This window comes from Miniopterus natalensis, chromosome 4 (genome assembly GCF_054644295.1).
Source record: "Miniopterus natalensis isolate mMinNat1 chromosome 4, mMinNat1.hap1, whole genome shotgun sequence".
Lineage (NCBI taxonomy): Eukaryota > Metazoa > Chordata > Mammalia > Chiroptera > Miniopteridae > Miniopterus > Miniopterus natalensis.
Window position 1 is genome coordinate 48,359,142 of NC_142084.1, and position 23,208 is coordinate 48,382,349.

General features: G+C 33.1%; 1 protein-coding gene across 1 annotated transcript in view; it reads left to right on the plus strand.

The window, feature by feature from the left end:
* Positions 1 to 409: 409 nt before the first annotated feature.
* FSTL5 (follistatin like 5) overlaps positions 410 to 23,208 on the plus strand; it is a 491,494-nt gene continuing 468,695 nt past the window's right edge. Inside the window, exon 1 of the mRNA XM_016200335.2 lies at positions 410 to 804. The gene's annotated coding sequence lies outside the window, so the exon portion shown is untranslated. The remainder of the gene's footprint in view (positions 805 to 23,208) is intronic.

The following is a 23,208-nucleotide window of genomic DNA, read 5'->3' on the forward strand; positions in this document are numbered from 1 at the left end:
GGCTCACCGCCCCCCTCCCCCCCCCCGCCGCCCCCCCCGGGGCTCACCGCCCCCCTCCCCCCCCCCCCCCCCCCCCCGCCCGGCTCGCGGGGGAGCTGCGGCGCGCGGGTGCGCGGACGGCGGTCCCGGCGAGGGCAGGGGCTCGCGCCGCCCCGAAAGCGCTCAGTTTCTCCGGGGCTGGTGCGGACGGGTCGCGAAGCCCGAGGATGCCCGCGCCCGTCGTCAGCCTGCACCTGGCCACCCGCCTGGCTTCAGCCGACCCGAGCAGAAGCCGAGCCAGGGGCGGCCGCACCTCCCCGGGACTTGATATGCAAAATAGTTACGTCACTGTGGGGGCGGGGCGCGCGCGGCTGAGTGGCAGCAGCTCGGGCTTGGGGAGGAGGCGAGAGCATCAGCCCGGCTCAGTGACTGAGACAAACTGGAGGTGAGCGGAGCTGGCGCTGTCCTCCGGGCTGCGGGTGCTGAACCTGGGACGGGGCGGACCGGCTGCTCCGGCGCCTGGAGGCAACGCCCCTCGCACCCTCCGTGCCCTGCGGGGCCGCCTCACCAGCCGGACCGTATCAACTTGACAAAGGAGTGCGGGAGCGGACGCGGGAGAGAGTCCTCTGTTTGCCACCTGGGCGCTCATTTAGGCGTGACTTTGGACATTTCTATAGTTTTAGACCAAACTATTTTCATCTTTTCCCAGCTATAGAGGATCTTTTTTAGTTTAGTTTTTTTTTTTAATTATTATTTTTTATTGTGATTTCTATTTCCACACCTTTTAGGGATCTTTCTGGGAGACTTTCTGACTGTTAAAATAAGGTAAGAAAAATATTGTTACGAATTATTACAAATGGGGGGAGAGATGCAGACTGCCATACAAAATTTAAAAGCAAGTTATGATTATTTTTATAATTTGAAACGGGACTTTTGGCAGTGGTTGCAATAATTATTTAAATAATTATTTTCATTATTATTATAAGAGCATCTATTGGTGATTATGCACTGGATTCGAGGGGGGAAGTTGAGGGCTTTGTGTTTTTTTATGAAGTTAATGTCATCATGTTACGTCCTGTTTTATAAATATAAACATTTGTAGAGCAACACTTCCAGCATGGCTCAAGGAAAAGGAGCCATTCAATGCAAGCCCCCAAATATGTTAAATTACATTAAATAAATTAACCAACAAGTTGTTTAAAACAAATGTAATCTTAAAGAAATATTTGAGTGGACTAATTTCTGATTTACCAATATTACCTCTGGTATTTAAAGCATAGACTACAAAGTGCTGAGCTCTCTTAACATTTGTGGAGGGGAGGTGCTAGGAATAGAAGCATTTAGACCAAGCTGTGTTCATTTAGCTGTATTGTTATGCAGTAGATCCAAATAAAACTTGCGAAACTCAGCCTCTGAAAATTCTATACCCCAAGGTCATGTGTATTTCCAAGTTGGGGGCTGTTTGTTCTGCTATTGATTAGTAAATGTCATCCCCTCCCACCCCCTCAGGTTAGAGTTGGATGTAAATGGAAAGCTCTGATTTAATAATACAGTTTTAGCTTGTATTATAGTTGCTACTGCTGTTGGTAATTGAATGGAACTGGGAAGCGTGGGTTGAGAAAATGCCTCACTATTTCAGCAATGTTTAACCTCTTGCATGCTTAACAGTGAGCTTTTCTCTACTTAGAAGATTTCCTTTTGAATCTATATTCCTTTTTTCAATTGGCAGTGTGTTTTGAGTGTGTTTGGAGAAAGAATTCAGCGCAGAAAACCACCAAATAGTACTTCTCATAATGAACAATTACTAAATGATAGAAGTTAGCTGGTGCTGTGTATTTCTCATTACTCTCCAGACTTTGAGACACATGATTGTTTGTTTGATAAATAGAATTATGATCTTTCATTTATGTCATTTAGTGACAGCAGGTTAAGTATAAATGGTGGCTGGAGAATTACTGGAGTGGAGGTTCCTTTGCATTCCATGGGAGAGGGTTCAGGTTGCAACCAGATATCCTATATTTATAGGAATGGGTAAAATATAAGATGTTGCAGAGTTAGTAATTATTGCTCAAATGATTAGGGCTATGCTTTTCAGCTATTAAAGATTACATTGACTTTAAATATTTTTATATTTTTAATTATAAAAATTTCTACTCTAGTTGCATTATACTTATAAGGCTGAACTTCAGCTTTGGAGTTTATAATTTAAAATAATTCCTCTGGGTAGAGGTTTTTCATTTTATTTACAGCACAGTCTTACAATGGGAGTGATTGTTACAAGGAGTGGATATTATTGCAAACATTAGAGGTCAAATTTAAATTCCTTTAGGGTTTTTCCATGTTTTGCCCTAAGGAGATGTTCTTTGTAGGATGTATGTCAGTCATGTGATCTTATATTAAATATTGCTACAAATTTTTAAAGACTAGGCAAGTAGAGGAGCAAAATAGGATATTGGAAACACTGAAGCATGAAGCTTATACCAAACAGACTTCTATAAATGTATATAGACTCATTCTTTTCTTCTATACATTTAAAATTTTTCTCTTTAAAACTAATTATCTTGGTATAAATACTCAGACTGTGGAATTTCAAACAGAATAATAGATTCTTTTCATTTTAGTTTTATTTTCTTTACTATATTGAAACATCAACATATATTTTACTTTTATAACTTACTTGAAAGGTAGTCACATATATAAACACTATATTCACCCAACTGTATGAGTATCTCACTGACTTCTTTTTACATAAAGTTTTCCAAAATGTATGTCTTTGTTCAAGTATGAAAAATTAGCTTGAACTACTAATACCTGGAATACTTTTAGATCAAGTTTAATATTGTCAGAATTTGATGCTTAAATGCTGAAATTAAAATATGCTACTGGCAATAATGAAATCAGTCAAAGACAGATTCAATGAGATTGTGTATTTAAAATATTTTCCCCTATTTCTTTCTTTTTTCTTTTCTTTTTTACATATTTGACTTTTGTATTTTACTTCTGAAGAGATAAGACTATTGTCCATAATTAACCCAAACAGCATATAGGAAATATTATTTGGATACAGCATATGATTTATACTGTAAACAAATAAAATTACCATCTTTGAAGACACCTATGAAATATATTCAAATGTGATGGCCCTTTATTAATTCTTTGTGCCACAAAGAAATGACTATATTTTTGAGTTATAACTTATTCATGTAAAATCAAAGAAATATTCAGTATAACAATGGATAGCCTACTAAAGCATTAATTTCCTTACATAGGCACTGCAAAAGTATTTAGCACTTTTTACTTCAAGATGGTGAACTTTTACAAAGTGCATAGAAAAATTACTGCAATAATTTAATTATATGATGTGCTCAAGTTTTTGTCTTTCTTAATTGTTTCTCAGTTTTTTAAGTCACATTGATCTTGAAAAAAGTAAAATTAAAAAAATGTGGCTGGACAGATTGCCTTTTTTCCCTTACAAATAAGATAAACGACTATGTGTATTTGGTGGGATTTAATATAAAGGTGAAACAATTTGGGTTTTACATCGTCAAGGCTACATATTGCTTTTTTTTTTTTTTTATGTACTAACATTTACAATAGAGCAATACAGAAAATAATAAGCCTAAAATATACTAAAAAGTTTGAGTGAATTGACTTTTTAAAGGTAACTTTTAAAGTTACATTTAAGAAATTATGCGAGTAATAGCTTATTGACAATTTTCTTTGATTAATGGCCATTTTTCATATTTAATGCTCATTTATCAATGGGGCCAAAGACCCTGAATAATATGTTCCTATTAGCCCTTCATATTTGTCCCAAGTCACCATACTAACTTTAATATATTTTTTATTACTTATTTCCAAGTTCAAAAGACCCTTATGAACACACAGACTAGAAAAAAGTACTTCCTGTTGTTAACATCATTGTAACAGCCCTGTGACCAATTATTCTTTGTCAAACAGACTTAATCACTTCTGCTTCAACACCTCCAATGTCCTTTGGGCAAAGTGTACTTAAGTTGAGCTGTAGGGTCCCTTGTGGAATATCCTAATTTTCCCATCACTCGGTCACCACACCACACAACAAAACAATTGGTCCCTTTGTGCTTTTATCACCTTGGTATTGAATAATTTTATATTATTATAATAGATGAGATAGTGTTTTGAGTAAAATCAGAAATCCAGGATTCCAGTGAGCCTTCCAGTGGGTTTTCTGAAAGAGAAAGAATTAAACAATACTATAAGCATGTGTGTGTGTGTGTGTGTGTGTGTGTGTGTGTGTGTGTGTATGTGTGTGTGTGTAATTTTGGTAGATTCCACTCTACCATAAACATGCAATGATAATGATGTGGAGTATTTAAGTTCAACAAATGCTGCTTAATACAACAGTAATTTACACAATAACCTATAATACAATATATAAGTTTTAGTGTCAAATGTGCCTTCTAATTATTGTTATTTTTATTTAGGCTAGTAGGCTTGAGCACACATCACTTTTTTTGACATGAAAGTATCATTCAGGAACTCTTATGCTGATTGACAAGGGAAGGGGCAGTTAGAAATGAAAATTTGCCAGGAATTAGGAAGAAAACGGTTATGTGCATAATGAAAATTTCACAGTACTACATAGATTCTGAGAAAATATGAATTCTGAAAGTTTTACTTTAAAAATGACAAGTTTATTTCCTTCACATCTATTGGTAATAAGCCATGTACTTCTAAGGAACAGAGCCTGGATATTTCTACACTCAAAACTTCTTTATTCCTTGTGAATCAACGCTTTCTTTCATAGATGTGGTGAAATTTGGGAAGAAAAACAGCTTAACTCTGAACTTTCTTTCTTTAAAACCAAGTAATACAAATTTAATGTGACTTTTGGTATCAAATTATGTAAATCTCTAAAGCAAAGTGGTTGCTTAGTGAGTCCATTTACTTGTCAATACAGAGAATATTTTTCCAACTCATAAGTAGTTCTTAGCACTGCCAGCAATTCTCAAGCACAATGCAAAAGATTTGAAAATACTTTTTTATTGAGTTTTATTTAAATATGTTCATTGTAATCGACAGTTAAGAGAAAATTACTTTAGTGATATATTTTCTCTGTGCAAGTATCACCAAGGTAGCAATTAAAACATTCATACAGTAGCAATTAAAACATACAAACCTAAACTATATTCCCCAAAGATGATGATGAAATGGAAATAATTCACCTTTCATGGTTGGACCACTTCCATCAAATACATTAGATAGTGGTTTAATGACCACCAGAGACTTATTTGTTCTAATTTCTAACATCCTAAAAGTAAAGGTTCTTGCTCTCATGAAGAGACAAATGCCCTCATGTACGCTATGGCAATGTAGCCCATTTTCTTAAAGCCACCATAACTGCTGTGATCTTGGTGCGAACCATACTCTGAACTGCCTCATTAGGATTAAGAAGGTGGTCCCATTCATCTTTCCAAAGAAAGAGAGCGTAAGTTGCTGCTAGTAAACAAGTTTGGTGTTTCATAGTCAATTACCTATTGATATTTGAGCATCAGGTCTTTGAGACTTGATTTGCTTATACATCTGAGAAGAGAAAAAATATAGAAAAGTACCCCATTCAAAGTGTTAATATTCATTTATTAGGTCATTTCATCCATATAAGTCATTTAACATTTATATAACCATGAAAAAGTTTATATTATCTTCATTTTAGATATAAGAAAACAGAAACTTAGATCAAAGCTCTCCGCCTCTCCAGCCCATGGTCACACAACCAGGAATAGATGGATTTTCCAGTTAAACCAAGTTCATCCCTCTTTAACCTACACTGCACTTTCTAAAACCTCTGTTTAGGTCAAATATTCAATTGAGTGTGTTATATTTAAAACTTTTTTTCTGTGATACTCTTTTTACTAAATGTCAATGTTCCCAAATCTTTTCCTTAATTATTGTTGTATTGAAATTATTTAATAGCATATATTCTTTAGTATCCCCACTTAGAGTGTACAATTCCAAAGTCTTAAGGAGTTTTTTCTCTATATATAACGTTAGAGAGGCGCTATTTTATTTGATCTCATAGACTATTCACAATATTAGCAGGAGACAATATTTATCTTTGTATCTCAAATAGAATTAAAAACACACACAATATAATAGAGTGGTTAATGGTTCTAAAGATTTTGATGGTTTTTTTCCCTAAAGAAGTCCTACTGGACCCTAAATTCAAATATAAATACATGTTGAACTGCAGCCCACTTCAATCAATCAGCACCTGTGTTATCAACCCCTGTTCACATTTAAACCTTTAAACATTTAAACCAATTAGGTGCTAATATTTCAAATAGTTCATGAGATCAACTAAAGTAACCAAAATAAAATTAGTGGTTTTGAAACACAATTCAAAAAGAGGTACTCTCTTGAATGCTTAGGAAAGGTTAAATACTTTATTGTTTCTTACTCTATTTGAAATACAAACGGAAGTATTCACCACTAGTTGATACTTCTTATTTTCATAGAGCATTTAGTCTGACTGAGTAGAAGGGAGCACTGGTGGCAGTAATTATAACACAGCTCCTGGGCGAGCCACTGAGTTGCATCAGGCTCCCCAGTGAACCCTCATTATACAAGTTCTGGGTTGTCCTTGTTAAATCGATCCCAAAGGAAATAGAAAAGTTTGACTTGTGGAAAAAGTTTATAGGGCTTTTAATAACTACTATATATATATATATATTGGTTAGCAATATTCAGTGTTTTACTTTTGAAATAAAGTCTAGTATGAACTTTTTTCCCCCTTTTTATTGAATCTATTGAGGTGACACTGTTTAACAAAATTATACAGGTTTCAGGTGCACAATCCCACAACACATCATCTGTACACTGTACTGTGTGTTCACCACCCCAAGCCAAGTCTCCCTCCATCACCATTTACCCTCCTTATACCCTCCTCCAAGTCTCTCCACCCCCCCCTCCCCTGGCAATGACCTCGTTGTTGTCTGTGTCCATGAGTTTCTCTCTCTCTCTTTTTTTCTTTTTTTGCAGTATTTTTTTCTGATAGATCTCCTTGGGAAGGGAAACAAACGAAAAAATAAAACATGGGACTACATCAAACTAAAAAGTTTTTGCACAGCAAAGGAAACCATCTACAAAATGAAAGGCCAACCCACTGAATGGAAGAACATATCTGCTGCTACATCCAATAAGGGGTTAATAGTAAATATTTAGAAAGAACTTATGAACCTCAACACCAAAAAAAAAACATGGCAAAGGGACTAAACAGAGGTTTCTCCAACATGGTGTTAACATTTTTAATCTTGAAATATCTGCCCCACTTTGTATACAATTCATTTAACTCACTGTTCCTCCTTCTCTGTGGAGCCCGCAGGAAGCCCATTCACTCCAACAGCTACAATTATTCTCTCTTCACAGATACCTTCAAATCTCTATCTCTGGCCCAGATTTGAACTCCATTAATGTATTTACAAAGGTCTGCTAGACATTTTAACTCTGATTTCATGGTGACCATGCAAACTCCATGAGGTTATCATTTTATCCCTAACACAGACCCCATTCTAATTTTTCTGCCTGTCAGTTAATGACACAGTCCTTTTCCATTCACCTAGGTCTAAAAATCCATAGGTGTTGTAAACTTAACATTTTTCTTACTGTACTATATGTAATGAGTCCCCGAGTTCTGACACCCCTCCCTTTATGATGTCGCTTTATCTAATTCTCTATTTTCTACTCTCTCTCCCTGTTAAGTTTTCCTTGAACCAGACTATCCCACCTCAACCAGAGTTCTTTTCACACTCTACCTTGATCTCCCTATTCCTTGTTTCTTCTGCTGTAATAATAAATGATGATAAAAGCAACTACAGTTTTGATGGTTCATAATATTTCACGAAAGGTGTTCAGTACTTATAAAACATTATTTTATTTTATATGCACAACACCTTATGAGGTAGATATTGAGAGACCAAATCTTAAAGAGTTATGTTCCCATAGAGCTGGGACTCAGACCAAGCTCTGTCTAAAACCAGCTGCATGACCATAATTATTATGCTCTGCTGATACAGACTTCAAACCTCTTCTAAATTCCTCTTGATTAACATAAGCTTTCAAATGTCACTGTGTTCAGAAATCATCAGTGGATCTTTAATTTTTACTATATTAAGTTGAAATTCTCTGCTTATTTTTAAGATCATTCTAATTGATTCTACACCCTGCAAGTAATCAATCAGATTTTCAATTTTCTCATATATGCAATGCACACAAGTAAAACAGATGAGTCAAAATATAAAGTATGATTCCTTCTTTCTATATAAACACAATGCCCTGTCTGGACTGTCATATCTTCAAGATTCCCTACCTACATCCACCCCTCTGTTTCCAAGCAAGTTTTCTCATACCATAAGATCATATTGTGCTCATGTGTGCTTTTCAGTGCATAGTTTTGTTACAAAAAATGGCTTGTCAGTGTCACTGTAGACATCACTAAGATGTCCATTTTTTACATGTATGCATTTGTTTTGTATTAAATAAAAATCAACATAATTTTAGTGGCTTAAACATTTATTACCTCAGTTTTCATGTGTCACAAGTCTGGGTACAGATTAGGTAAGACCTCTGCTTGGAAATTCACATCAATTTTCAGCCCTGGCTAGGCCTTATTTGAGGCTCAAGGTCCCCCAAGATCACTGGCTCTTGGCAGGATGTATTTTTTTTTGCAGCTCAGAATTCATGGAAGATTGTTTCTTCAAGGCCAGATAATCATCTCGCTGACTCCTTCAGTTTCTGACCTCTAGATCTGCATTTAAAGGACTCACCTCGTTAGGTCACGCCCAGTTAGGATAAGCTCCTTTTGAATGTACATCAAGTCAACTGATTTGGAACCTCAATTACATCTTAATATCTCTCCTCTTTGCCATATAACATAACCACAAGAGCAATATTACATCGTCTTTGTAGTATTCTATTGGTCAAAAGCAAGTTAAAGGGTCTGTCTACACACAATGTAAGTGTGGGTCACTGAGATTCATGTTAGAATTCTGCCTGCAAACCTGGTTGGTTCAAGTTCTAATTGAACCTCAGAGTGTTTCTTCACTGCTATAGTGCCAATGAGCTCATTTCTCTCCTCTCCAGTGTTAATGACCTGAACTATGCAATGGACAGTTTGGCATTGCTTTTGGATTTTTAAAATGTGTTTTAGGCTCTTTTTCCTAATTAATCTTAAGCTCTTTTTAAAGGAAATGACCTAGGAATTCCTTTCTTGTGTGCAAACTTTGAGGTTTAGAATTTATTCGCATACATATTATTTAATTCTCTTAGAAGTTTATTCTTTTTTATGCTTCTATCATGCAATGTTTTGTACATGTAAGAATATAATAGATGTCTGCTCATGGATTGATTGTTTCTACATTTTAGATTTTGTTAATCTACTCTGATTTCACATTTTTGTTTTTGGTCTCAGTGAACTATGCAAAGGGATTTTATTGTCTTATTTTATGCAATATGGAATCTTTTTATGCAAATCAGGAATTTATATTTAATATTATGCTTTATAAATGATATATACGTTATATAGGTGATATGATATTTATTTTTACTATTTAGAAAGTACAATAAATTTATTATATTTATTTTGAAAGAAAAAATTCACACTTTAAAAGAATGCCATCGTCAAAAGAATATCATATATATGACACAAATAATTTTGTTCTTATTTATTTAAAACCTGAAAAAACTAGTGTATAAATTCAATTTTTTATTTTAATAAACAATACTTTAAAGTTATTAAGGTCATATTATAAAATAGAGTATTAATTCAGTAAGTATTGACTAACCACCTTCTATGCTCCAGGCACCCTTTTGGGTGCTGGGAGTTGAGCTGGAACGATAAAGACAAAGTTCCCTCTCTACTCTTTCTGTGAAAGGACAGACAATAAACAAATGATAAAGACAAAAGATAATGTCTGGCATTGATAAGTGTTATGATATAAAGTAGAACAGGTAAAGAATTACTAAGGAATAAGTGTGCTACTTAAGATAGAGGTTATTTTAGGTGCCAACTTTGTCATTCTGAGGGACCCATTAAGTAGTTTCTGATAAGTTAACATTACCTACGGCTATTGTGAATGATGCTGCAGTAAACATGGGAATGAAAATATCTCTTTGAGATTCTGCTTCAGTTCCTTTGGATAAATACCCAGAAGTGGGATTGATGGGTCATATGGTAGTTCTATTTTTAATTTTTTAAGGAATCATCCTACTTTTTGTCAGAGTGACTGTACCAATTTACATTTCTACCAATAAAGCACGAGGGTTCCAGTTTTTTTACATTCTCACCAACACATTATCTTTTCTTTACTTGCTTTTTTTTTTTTTTTTTTGATGATAGCTATTATCACAGGTGTGAGATGCTATCTCATTGTGGTTTTGCTTTGCATTTCTCTTATGATTAGTAATGCTGAGCAACTTTTCATATACCTGTTGGCCAGCTGTATGTGTTGTTTGGAGTATTTCTCTTATTCTTGAATGTGAAATTATTGGCAAAAATTAAAAGGCTCCCATTATGAAAAAAATGATTAGTTGTGATTTTCTCATTAATGAATATTAGCTTCCCTCTTAGTTTGCCACTACAATGTATCTAAAATATGTTATTTAGATTACTTTTTATTTTCATTTTTAAATACACTGTACAGAGCGTGCTGCAACTAAATTCTGGGACTTAAAGCTATTTCCTGAAAATCAGTTTATATTCTTTGTGCATTGTGCAATTTATTTGTTCAAACCTACACATTCTTTCATACAAAACTTAAGTGCTCTAAAACCTACGATCCTTTGAAGCAGTGATCCAGCTAGCTGGCATTTATATCAAATGATCCATTATCCCAGACACTGTGGCATTGTTAAGGAAAGAGAATGCTTAGAATGCCTTTTGGGTTTGTGCACATGCTTGAGAAACCACAGTGTTTATTAGATATTATGCAATTATGTTCTTTTTACAAAAACTGTGACATCATGGGACCATGTAAGGCAGAATCAAAAGAAAATGAATGTAATAAAAATACATGCACAACTTTACAAAATAAATGCTATTAGATGCACAATATCTCAATCCTTTGGCAGAGTCTCAAAAGTTACTGCGTTAACAAAAAAGTAAGGCTTGAAAGAACTTAACACACGTTGCTCAATGCCTTGCCTGAATTATTTTCTTTGGAGCATTTCTCCTGGAACCATAATTAATTGAGCTAAAAAAAAAAAAAAGAAATTAAAAAGTGAAAGAAAATTTTCTAAAAATGCTTTGCATTTTAAGTCTACATATTTTCAATTTGTTACAGCAAAGATGTCCAATAAATACCCTCTACAACTGTTTATTTTCTCTTGGCAAGTGTCCTGTTTCTGTGTCCTGAGGCCTGAGGAAGGTGAAAGGCTTTCATTGAGTTTGTTTCCCTGTCTTTGCACAAACAGTACAACTTAATTGATAATGTCTGGAGTAGAACTGTGTGCCCAGCTGTGAAAATTGCTCTCGATACTAGCACTCTACTGGACTTCTCATTAATTACTTGTTTTGTTGAACATCTCGGTTAGGTTAACAACTGTCTAAAAATCAGTAGAGGGAGCTCAAGAGGGAATTCAGGATATGTTGATACTAGCTTTCTAATGTCACCATGCTTTTCTTAAAAAATAGTCTTCTTCGTGGAGAGGAAATGAAGATTTTTAAAGTGCAAAATAACGTTTTTTGAAGTTGTGAAATTCATGACTATTTAAATAGTTGAAGAAGCTTCACCATTTCTCATTAAATTGCTTTGTCCTATTATTTATCGCAGAAGGCAAATGGATTCGATTTATAAGTTGCTCAAACACTATGTGGACCCGACCCCACTCCGTGATACTGAGGCTTTTCCTCCCTTTTTTTAGATATTAGTACAGGGTTATTGATACAGAAAAGAATATGTAAAGTAGATGTCTACTATGCAAGAGACTTATATAAAACATCATTAGCCTTAGATTAAGTCTGTGATAGTCCTAAGAATATATCAGACCATACTGTAAAATGTTACTGGTTAGCTTAAATACACTGAACTCAAACATGGGTTTTTGTTCTGTCCCAGCAGTTGTAGCAGCATCCTTCTGAGTGTTTAAAAATTAGCACAAAGCTAAAAACTTCAGTCATCAGAAACTCTCAGTGTTTTCAGTTAGCGACTTCACACTAAGAGTCATGACTCATATTTTACATCTTTTAAATCTGAAAGTAACAACTATCTTAGGTTATTTTTATTGGGATTTTGCTGTATGATTTTTCAGTCTTGCTAAAAATATAAAACATGTTAATTTAAACACTTTTTAAAAGTCCTCACCACTGTATGTGTTTTTATTGATTTAGAGAGAGAGAGGGAGAGAGAGGGAGAGAGAGAAACATCAATCAGTTGCCTCTTGTACAGGCCCTGACTATTGAACCTTTAACCTAGATATGCGCCCTGACCACGAATTGAACCTGCAACCTTTTGGTGTACAGGATGATGCTCCAACCAACTGAGCCACCCGGCAAGGGCAACACTTGTTAAAAATTTTTTTTTTTAATGTATCAGAGAGTATCAAACATAGCCTAAAAGTTTAGATGAAAACCTACTATGCTGTAAGAATGAGCTATTAAATTGTAGCATTCTTGAAAAGGAAGCAAACTTTTATTACTAATAACTTCTTAACATTGTTTCAGTGTGGTAGTAATAGTTAGTCCTGATTTAAACTAAATTAATAGATTCTTTCCTTGCATAATGACATTTTCAGATTTAATTGCCTTTTTATATGACACTTAAATTCAGTAGCAGCATATGTGATTTATTAAGATCATATTAAATCTGCATTTTAGTAACATTTATACATTATTTACTATTGTTTGACATGCAGTTTTTATATTTATGCTGAGCAATATACAAACTTTTGATATGTATGTTTGAAATTCATTCAAAGTTATTATTATTATTATTATAAAATTTTCCTAGAAGTTAATTTACTTAGTAAGATCCGTGGATTGTTCTTAAGAGTAGAAACTATTATTATGATATTATTTTCTATAATGATTACATCAGTCCACTTAGGCTAGTAATGTCTGAGATATTTGACCATAGTGTTACATGTTTTGATTTTGTTAATTTAACAGTCAAACTGCGATTTCTATAATTCTATTCACAGTTGCTTATTATTGTATGTGATGTTTTGTATATTTCTTAGAAGTAATTGTTATAAATTTTCTCTGTATGCCTTTTGACCATTAATCTAAGAGAACCATACCTTGATTTTATGTAATCAATGAAAATTAGATTCTATGAAATAGTAAAAGTTGTTTGTTGAGCAATTATTTCACCAAAGCTTTAGGAGAGCTTTTAAAGTAGAACCAATGCTGAGCCCAAAGCTACTGGGAAGGTTAAAGGCCACACTGTTACAGACAGGAAGGAATCACAGATGGGCCTCCCAAGCTCAAACCTCAAAGCTGCATGTCTATATATTTAATACACTGTAATGTTAGTGTCATATTTTCCATGCAAGCTTATCTTTCAATTCTAAAGTCTCCAATAAAAATACTTATGCCTAGTATGTTTTTCTAGAAAGCCCTTGGGTTTCTCAAGTACATAAGTATTTTTTCAAAGTGACTCAGCTCTTTAGTATTAAGATTCTAAACAAAGATATATTATTCCAAAGCAATCCTTAGTATTCATTATTTTTAATTAATTTAGAAATTTTAACTTGTTGGCTAAAGGCAAAAACACCAAAACTAAAACTTTTCCTAATTTAGAGAGGACATAAACTAATTTTATTAATGCAATTTTATCTCTTTGTTTTCCATTCATGTCTTATCACTAAATGGTGAAATATCAGAACCTTCTGTTTCTGACAATCTCCAAAATTTTAATCTTAGAAACAGATGTCAAACTGAACTTAATATTGAAACTGACTTACACATTAAGTAGTCATGAGGTAGCATTTTTTACCAGAAACAAAATTAAAAAAAAAAAATCATCTTTTTTTTAATGATTATTTAGATATATGTATAACAATGTAAATATAAATATTTGTACAAATTCAATGAATCTACATAGACTGTTCAGTGGCAGAAGTCTTTATTATCACCTAATTCAATAATGAGAAACTGGGATTAAGCAATCCATGTATGAGTCTCATTTCAATTACTCTACACTGCCAGATTTTTACATAAAATTCTGAACAGATACATTCAGACACTCCATATTGGGGGATTGTTATAATAACTTCTGAACACAATACTCCATTTATGAGCCTCATAACTACAACTACATGGTTTATTATACAAACAAAAGGCTTTGATTTTGACTTTGCAATATTATTCCTCTCGTAAGCTTGCATAGAGGAACACCAAACATTGTTTTGTTTGTTTTCTTTTTTATATATATTCTTTTAAGGCTGAGTACTAAATGAGTGCTTCTAAAGAGTTTACTTCCTGTAATAATTGTAGCACTTAAATTTCACTTCAAATTATATCAGCTGTATTGATTTATAAAATGATTTGGTAGATTATTCCTTTTTGAAATGGAAGTTAATAATGCCTGATGCAAAAAACCCAAGTTTGGTAACAAATCACATACATTTCAAGATGTTTTATAAAATTTTTTTAGCTACACTGTAGAAACATTTTATGTTTACAGTGAACACTATTATTTTTGGGGGGAGGTAAAACTGCATATATAATAATTTATTATTGATAGTAAATAACTTTAGTCATGTTTACCTTAAAATATATAACACCCTCTTTTAATAATGTATGATATAAATCCTTGAAAACTTTCAAATCAGTTGGAATTACCATACTTATTAATGTACAGATAAGTACATTTTCAATAGAGTGTGATGTTGATATATTTAAAATTGAAGACCTACTAGAATCATGTATATACTATATATAATGGATGAAAATGCAAAACAGCTCCAAATTCAAGACATAAAAGGAATTCAGGGTGACACAATAATCAAACAAACAATACAAACAGTGCATTTTATTCACTTTATTTTGAATCGTGTTTGAAGATTTTCTAATTACCATTAGAAGATGATAGTTGTGAATATTAGAGAAAAGAATTGGTTTTTGATAACAAGAAATTTTTGTTATCTTTTGTTTATGGGGACAAACTGTAGCCCAGATTCATTCTTTTTCATGTGGCTTTACAATATTTCCAGCACCATTTATTGAAGAGGATTTCTTTTTTCCATTGTATGTTATTGGCTATTTGGTCAAAAATTATTTTCCTATATACATCTGGACTCTCAATTCTGTTCTATTGGTCTGTGTGTCTGTTTTTCTGCCGATACCATGCGGTTTTGATTATTGTTGCTTTGTAGTATAATTTGAAGTCAGATAGTGTGATACCTTTGGCTTCATTCTTTTTTCTCAGGATTGCTTTGGCTATTTTGTGTCTTTTGTGGCTCTGTACAAATCAGATGATTTTTTGATATATTGTTTTAAAAAATTCCATTGAACTTTTGTTGGGGATTTCATTAAATCTGTATATTGCTTTGTACAATATGGCCATTTTAACTATGTTGATCCTTCCAATCCATGAACATGGGATATCTTTCCATTTCTTTGTTTCTCTTTTAATCTTTTATAAAGAATGTTTTGTAGTCTTCAGTGTATAGATCCTTCAAATCCTTTGTTAAGTTTATTCCTAGGTATTTTATTCTTTTTGTTGCAACTGCAAAAGGAATTGAAAAAATTGTTTTCATTTTTTCTTCACTTTTTCTAAAATTTCATTTTGTTACATATATACAATGTAATACTACTCAGCCATAAGAAAAAAATGAAATACTACTATTTGTGACAACAGGGATGGATCTTGAAAATATGCTGAGTGAAATAAGTGAGACAGAAAAAGTCAATAATCATATGATTTCACTCACATGTGGGATATAAAACTAAAAGTAACAAATGAACAAACAAGAAAAATAAACAAAAACTCATAGACACAAACAGTATAGTGGTTACCAGAGAGAAGGGGTTGGAGGGGTAGTAAAGAGTAAAGGGAGTCAAATATAGGGTCATAAAAGAAGATTTGACTTTGGGTAGTGGGCACACAGTACAATATACAGATGATGTATCAAAGAATTGTATACTTGAAGCTTATATAATTGTATTAAGCAATGTTGCCCCAATAAATTTAGTTAATTAAAAAGAATTGGTCAACCACTGTGGAATAGTCTAATTTGTTCACAAACTCATCTAATATGGAAGGTTCTGATAGCCTCAATGTTGAACTATTTATTTATTAGTTTTAAATATCAGATTTTACTAAGTGTTGACCAATCACCTACTAGTTCTATTACCACAGATTGTGGTTTATATAATGAAGGTGGGTCAGTCAGCCAGGTATAAATGCCTGTTATTTACCTATATGGTCTATATAATTAGAACATTAATTTTGTAGATACAAATTAATGAAAAATAGGCAAACTAAGGAAACAATAAAAAGTGCATCTAAAATACCTGTTCATCCTGATAAAGGATAGTGAATTTTTCTCAAGTAGAACTTTAACTTAAATGGTATATAAAAATGTGAATCCGACTTGAATTTTTTACTCTACTTTGTACTTTTTATAGCAATGGTGTGGATGTGTAATTCTGTACTACAGAAAAATCTTACAGCTTATATTATAGGACATGCTTAGAAAACCAAGCATCAAAAAACTATTACAGATTTCAAATTGGTTATTTTCTGGTTGCTGTGAGAACATCTTCTTGTGAAACGTTTCTTGATGTTGGACTTGATTTCCGTAATTTGAAAAGCAACATTTCTATGTTAAGCTAGGGACAGTAACCTAAAAATAAAGTTATAAATTTAGAAACTAATTCCCAAATAAGAGAACTTACTAAATTTTGAAAAGGTAAAAATTGGAAAACAAGTGCTATCACAGTGAAGAACCTACAGAAACATGATGACTGAATGTCATTTGATGTCCTCAATGAGATCTTGGGGAAGATAAAACTCATTTGATAAAGCTAAGGAACTCAAAATAAAGTATGGACTTTAGTTAATAATAATTATTTATTGGTGTTGGTCTATTTTATTGTGACAAATGTATTATACTAATGTAAAATGTTTACAAATGGAATACTGAGGTATATAGTTACTACTTAGCACATGCTGTATGTACTATCTTTTCAACTTTTCTGTAAATCTAAATCTTACAAAAGTATAAAAATATTTCAAGATCAGCATGATAAAGAAAATGTGATAATAGGGCTATGTTAGAAACAGATATAGTGATTTATTTTATGGATGCTCAGTTATTTTATGCTATCAGAAAACCACAGATTTGCACATACTTTTGTAATCCTTTTTATAAAGAACATAGAAATTATGTCAGTATGTTAATATTAATTTACACTGGAAAGGAAGTTCTGTATTTCATCCTTCCATCAGAATGAATTCACCCCAAAGCTTCACAGTTATTTCAATTAAAAAGGAACTATTCTTTATACAGATAGATAGATAAGTAGATAGAGACAAAGATACAGACACAGGTAGAGATGACATTAATATGTAAATATCTGCATTCAAGTGTTAGAAAGAAAGTAACATTGCATACAGAATGGGTTGTTTTGGGTTCCAAAAAAGTTATTATTTTCTTCACTATTATGCTATATAAATAAGAAATTATCATAATTAGATATCAAAAACACATCAAAATCTTAATTACTATAGTGCAATTGTGAAATATTTTTAGCTTATCTTTTTCTAAGTTAACATATAAACTATTTTAAGGTATGTTCATAGAAATTTAGTGCTGCCCGGATGGGCATGGCCTAGCAGTTGAGTGCCGACCTAGGATCCAGGCGATCGGGGTTCGATTCCTGGTCAGGGCACATGCCCGGGCTGCAGGCTCCATCAGTGACTCTCTCATCATTGATGTTTCTGTCTCTCTCTCTCCCTCTCCTTTCCTCTCTCTGAAATCAATAAAGATATATTAAAAAAAAAAAAAAAAATAGTGCTAAAATATCCCACTTGAAAAATGTTCAGAAAGTTTGAAAAATTCAATATAGTCTCACCACTGGCCTTGGAAAATCATAATATATGTTAGAATATTACAAGCTTTACAATACTAAAGGATATGAATTGTGATAGAAATTATCTTACACCAATTTTTTATTCTCTTCACCATGTGTGCATATAGAAAGATTGCACCGATATCTCCTGAAGTTAGGTGTGGTTATGTGGCTTGCTTGGCCAGTGAAAAGAGTAGGCCCAATAGGGCCACTTCCCTCTGGAAGTATTTAAGAGCTGGTGTCTGATTCATTATGTTTTCTTCCCTTGCTATGGCATATCCTGTTGCTTACGTTGGGACAAGGATGTCATAAAGTGAGGTCCTCTTCACCATTTTTTTGAATAAATAAAACTCTACAAAAGCTGAAATAGAAGCAACTTAAATAATTTGACTAAAGGCACATTGTTAATAGTTCCTTGATGTAATAAGCATTCACTTTTCTTCTTCTTGATCATTATATTTGTCTAATCAAATTTTCAAAACAACCACAATATTCTTTTTTAAATTATTTATTTTTTTAAATATGTTTTTATTGATTTTAGAGAGAGAGGTAGGAAGAGAGAGACAGAAAAATCAATGTGAGAGAGAAGCATCCTCCTACATGCTCCTCACTGGGAATCAAGGCCAAAACCTGGGCATGTGCCCTGACCGTGGATCAAGTCTACAGCCTCTTAGTACATGGGACAACACTCAGTCAACTGAGCCACACTAGCCAGGACTGGAATGGAATATTTTGATTGATTTATCATTAAACAAATATTTATGGAATAAATGAATTTATGCACTATCTACTAAGTGATAATACCTATATTAGGCAGAGTTCTACAGAAAAACAAAGCCAATAGTATATATACATATATATATTCATCAGTTATATTTCTAAAAGATCACTAAAGACATCTACAGTTGAAACTACTCATTCCACTACCATTTAGTTTTAGTTTTAAATATTCCTGCTTTCATTTTGTACTGAATTGTCAGATAAATATATATATACATATATATATGTACATATATTCCAGTTGTGTGACAACCACGATATTCTTGATGTTTAAAACCTCATCATGCCCTGTCGGGTGTGGCTCAGCGGTTTAGCACCAACCTGGGATCCAGGAGATTGCGGTTTCCGTTCTCTGTCAGGGCACATGTCCCAGTTGCGGACTCGATCACCAGTAGGGGGCGTGCAGGAGGCAGCCCATCACTGATTCATCACTGATGTTTCTCTCTCTCTCTCTCCCTCTCCTCTCCTCACCTCTCCCTGAAATCAATAAAGATATAATATATATATATATATATATATATATATATATATATATGTATATTAAAAAAACCTCCCCCCCAAAAAACCCAACCTAATCATGGGGAAGCAACACTGGATTGTGCTTCCAGAGCTAACAAGGTTGTCCAAAAAATTGAGTTTGATTCCATACTAATTACATGCTCTGAGTGATTATATGCAACATAGCATACTCTGGCATGTTTGATTTTAATGAACGGAATACAGCTTAAATAGTAACCTAGAAATAAATTTCCATTTGGAATAGTCTTGTTGGAAAAAAGTTCAAATTAAATCCTCTTAGTGCATTAAAATGCAAATATAAGAAGGCAATCCAATTGAGTTACATCGATAATAGAAGATATAACACAAATGGAAATTCTTCTAAATAATTAAGTTATAGCTATATAAATCACTGATGTGTGCATTTGAATTTTGTTCCTTTTCTTTATGCTTGAAAGTTCATTAACTTTGAATCACATTAGAATAGGTTTTGTTTATCTCTCACAGACCTGTCGCTAGGAAAGTCCTCTTTCCCACTGAGACCAGTGAAGGCCCTTCACCACTCTCCATTGCATTCACGATACTATACCTAAAGCTTTCAATTCTGCTAGCAGGTTTTGTTTTAGACATAATTATGGAAGCACCAAAATTGGGGCATCACCCTGGGAGTTTCAGTGTCTTGAATTTTTCCAGTAAATAATTTTGCCTCTGAAATATACAATATTGTGAGAACAGTAATGTTCATACTCTAATTCCGTAAGTTGGAAAGAAAACAAAAAACTTTAGAAAAATTCTAACTGTAAAAACATGCTTCTCCTGGTGTGTGTGTGTGTGTGTGTGTGTGTGTGTGTGTGTGAGTGTGTGTGGTATAAAGTAATTAGAGGTAAAATAGAATCCCACTTTAGCTGTTAGGATCTGAGATTCAAAGCCTCAGTTTTTTAAACTGTGTGTGATGACTTACAGATCCTAGCACTCAAAAAAATGTGCAACTTATAACAATTATGGAGGCCAAGGAACTATTGTAGTTAAAAGAAGAAATGGAAAGCAAATAATATGCTTTGGACATTTAAATTAGTAATGATGTCAATTTTATATGCTTTTAGCAAGGAGCATTAACAATTATGTTGACCCATAAGTAAGACTGTTTTGGTACAAACACTGATCTTGAAAAACAACCATCTACTCTCAGATTTAAATTATATAGAGAATACTGGTATGTGATAATATGAACTCATAATTAAAATTTTAAAATAAAACTGAAACATATCTAATTTAATTTAAGTTTAAAAAGCATATATAAATGTCAATGCAAATCAAGCTACAGTTAGTAAGCTTTAAAGTGATATTTTTGAATTATTATAATTCAAGTAAAAATAAAGTTCATGCAGGTGTGCATGCATATGATTGAGAATGCTTGTTCTTTCATCTACTTTTTAAAAAAAAATATTTTATTGTTGAGAGTATTACAGATGTCCCCCATTTCCTCCCCATTTGCGCTCTTCCACCCATCTCCGACCCCATCCCAGGCCTTCTACTTTTGAAAAAACTTTGGAATAAATCAATTACTCTATCACATTTTCTCTTAGCTTCTGAAGGACATTGCTCCAAGGATTCTCTCCTCCCTTTCTGCCTCATCAATTCGTTCAGTTCTGCTAGATTGTTTTCAGCAGCATAAAATAATGTTGCAATTTTCCCCATTGTGAACCCAGTAAACAAGGAAAACTCTTTTGACGATGATTATCTTTCAGCTATCATTCCATTCCTTCCCTTTGTTTTATGGCAAAGTCCTTGAAAAGTAATCTCTACTTACTCTCTCAAATGTATCTTCCCTTGAATCCACTTTACTAATCCCTAAAATCTAGTCCCATCGAGGTCAGCAATGTGCTGCGAGTTACTAAATAGGTTGCTCAGCTTTTAGGTCTCAGTGTGCTCAAAACTGTTAGGTGATTTGCTGTAGACTATCACTTTACTCTTCAGACATTTTCTTCACTTGCCAATTTCCTCACCTAATCCTTCTTCAGGAATCTCTCAGAAGTCTTGGCTCTTTTTCCTTCCCTTTGCAATTTAAAATCAGTTTATCAAGTTCAAAGAACCCCACTGGGATTTTGATTGGAATTGCACTGATTCTATCAGTCAGTTTGAAGAATATTGAAATATATATGATATGAGTTATCCTCTCTGAAATATAGTCAATGTCATCATTTATTTAATATTGTTTAATGTTTTCAATAAAATGTTTTTGTTTATTCTCTAAGGGGCTTTTATGTATTTTTAATTGACACTCTAAATGTTAATTAAAAAAATACATTTCTTACTGAATGTGGCCTAAAGAATTGCAGTTGTTTGTTGCATGTCAATTTCTTTCTTTAGGTTCAGCAATCTTTATTTATTCTAATAACAAAAATGCATTTTGGAACTTTCTATGTAGACAATCATATCATTTAATACAAAGTTTTGCCTAAACTTTCCAATTATAGATTTAATTTTATTATTCTTTTTGTTTTAAGTGCACTGACTAGAACTCCTGTACCAATTCTAAATATAATGATAATAACAAGCATTTTTATTTTTTATTTATTTTTTGTTGCTGGTCTTATTTAGGATTATTTCAATACATAATGATATTCTTAATATTTTTCTTTTAATTTTTTAAAGATAGATGTCCTTTTTTAGATTAAGTATTCCCTTCTACTCTTAGTTTGGTAAAAGTTTTTTTATCATACATTATCTTAAATTTAAACAAGGGAATTATACCTGCATGTGCGAAGATGAGTTCCACTGCTATCCTTTAAACGGTAAATGTGCTGTTACAATAAATACTAATCAAATTAATTTAGTTAATTACTTAATTAATACTCTGAAGTATTATTTTCATTACACTGTGCTTTCTCAAAAAAAACCCAACTTTATATTTAAATTAGAGCTGGATTTTTGAACTATGTATTTATTACCTAGTACATTTAAGGAGAGGGAAGGTTTATATTATATTTAGTTATATTTATATCTACTATGTCTGTGTTTGTGTGTGTATGTGTTTATACACACACACAGATATATATATATATTATAAAGCATACATATATATAAATATAAAGCATATATATATGTATGCTTTATCATTTCTGCCTTCATAATGGTCCTCCTTGGCTATCAGAGACTTAAGTAAAATTTTGAAAGTTTGCATCAGGTCTTTGCTTCTCTTTTTATACTCACTTCCCCCCTTGCCCTCTGAGCATTCACTGAAACAGAGGTACTGTGGTCACTGACACTTATTTCAAATATCCATTGTCTCTAAATATGCTTTTATGAAAATATATATGAATTAATTTTACTTGTTAACAAATACATTAATTTTTGATATTAGCTATTACTTTACTTTTCTTCTATAATATACTAATTTTAATCTAGTTAAAATTAATAGTAGTTCTGGAGAACAAAAGCAATTTGTTTTCATATAAGTTGTGAAACTATGTTGACCTGCCCCCCCAAAATTAATTATTCAAGCTGATTTTCTTAAATTTGTGCATAATGTCAAATGCTTACTGCCAAAGAAAGGCAACTCAATTAATTATCATCTAATAAACATTTATTGTTATAAGCTCTTAACTAGTAATTGGAGCAGAAAAGGGAAAATACACAGTCCTCTTCAAAGAGATTCTAATGTAAGGAGATAAATTTCAGGTGTGGTTCCAGATGTTATGAAATTTTAGGTACGTGTGGCAATGATGTGTGGCTAGTAGCTATTATACTTATCAATGTCTAGCTGAGATTACTTGCTCCTAAAACAAAAGTTACATTTTCACTAAGATTTCTGTGAACGATTCCCCAGACGCTAGCCTGTTGGATGACTAGACAGTTTTCAGTCTTTAAATAGTGGACTTTGCTTTGCATTGTGAAAT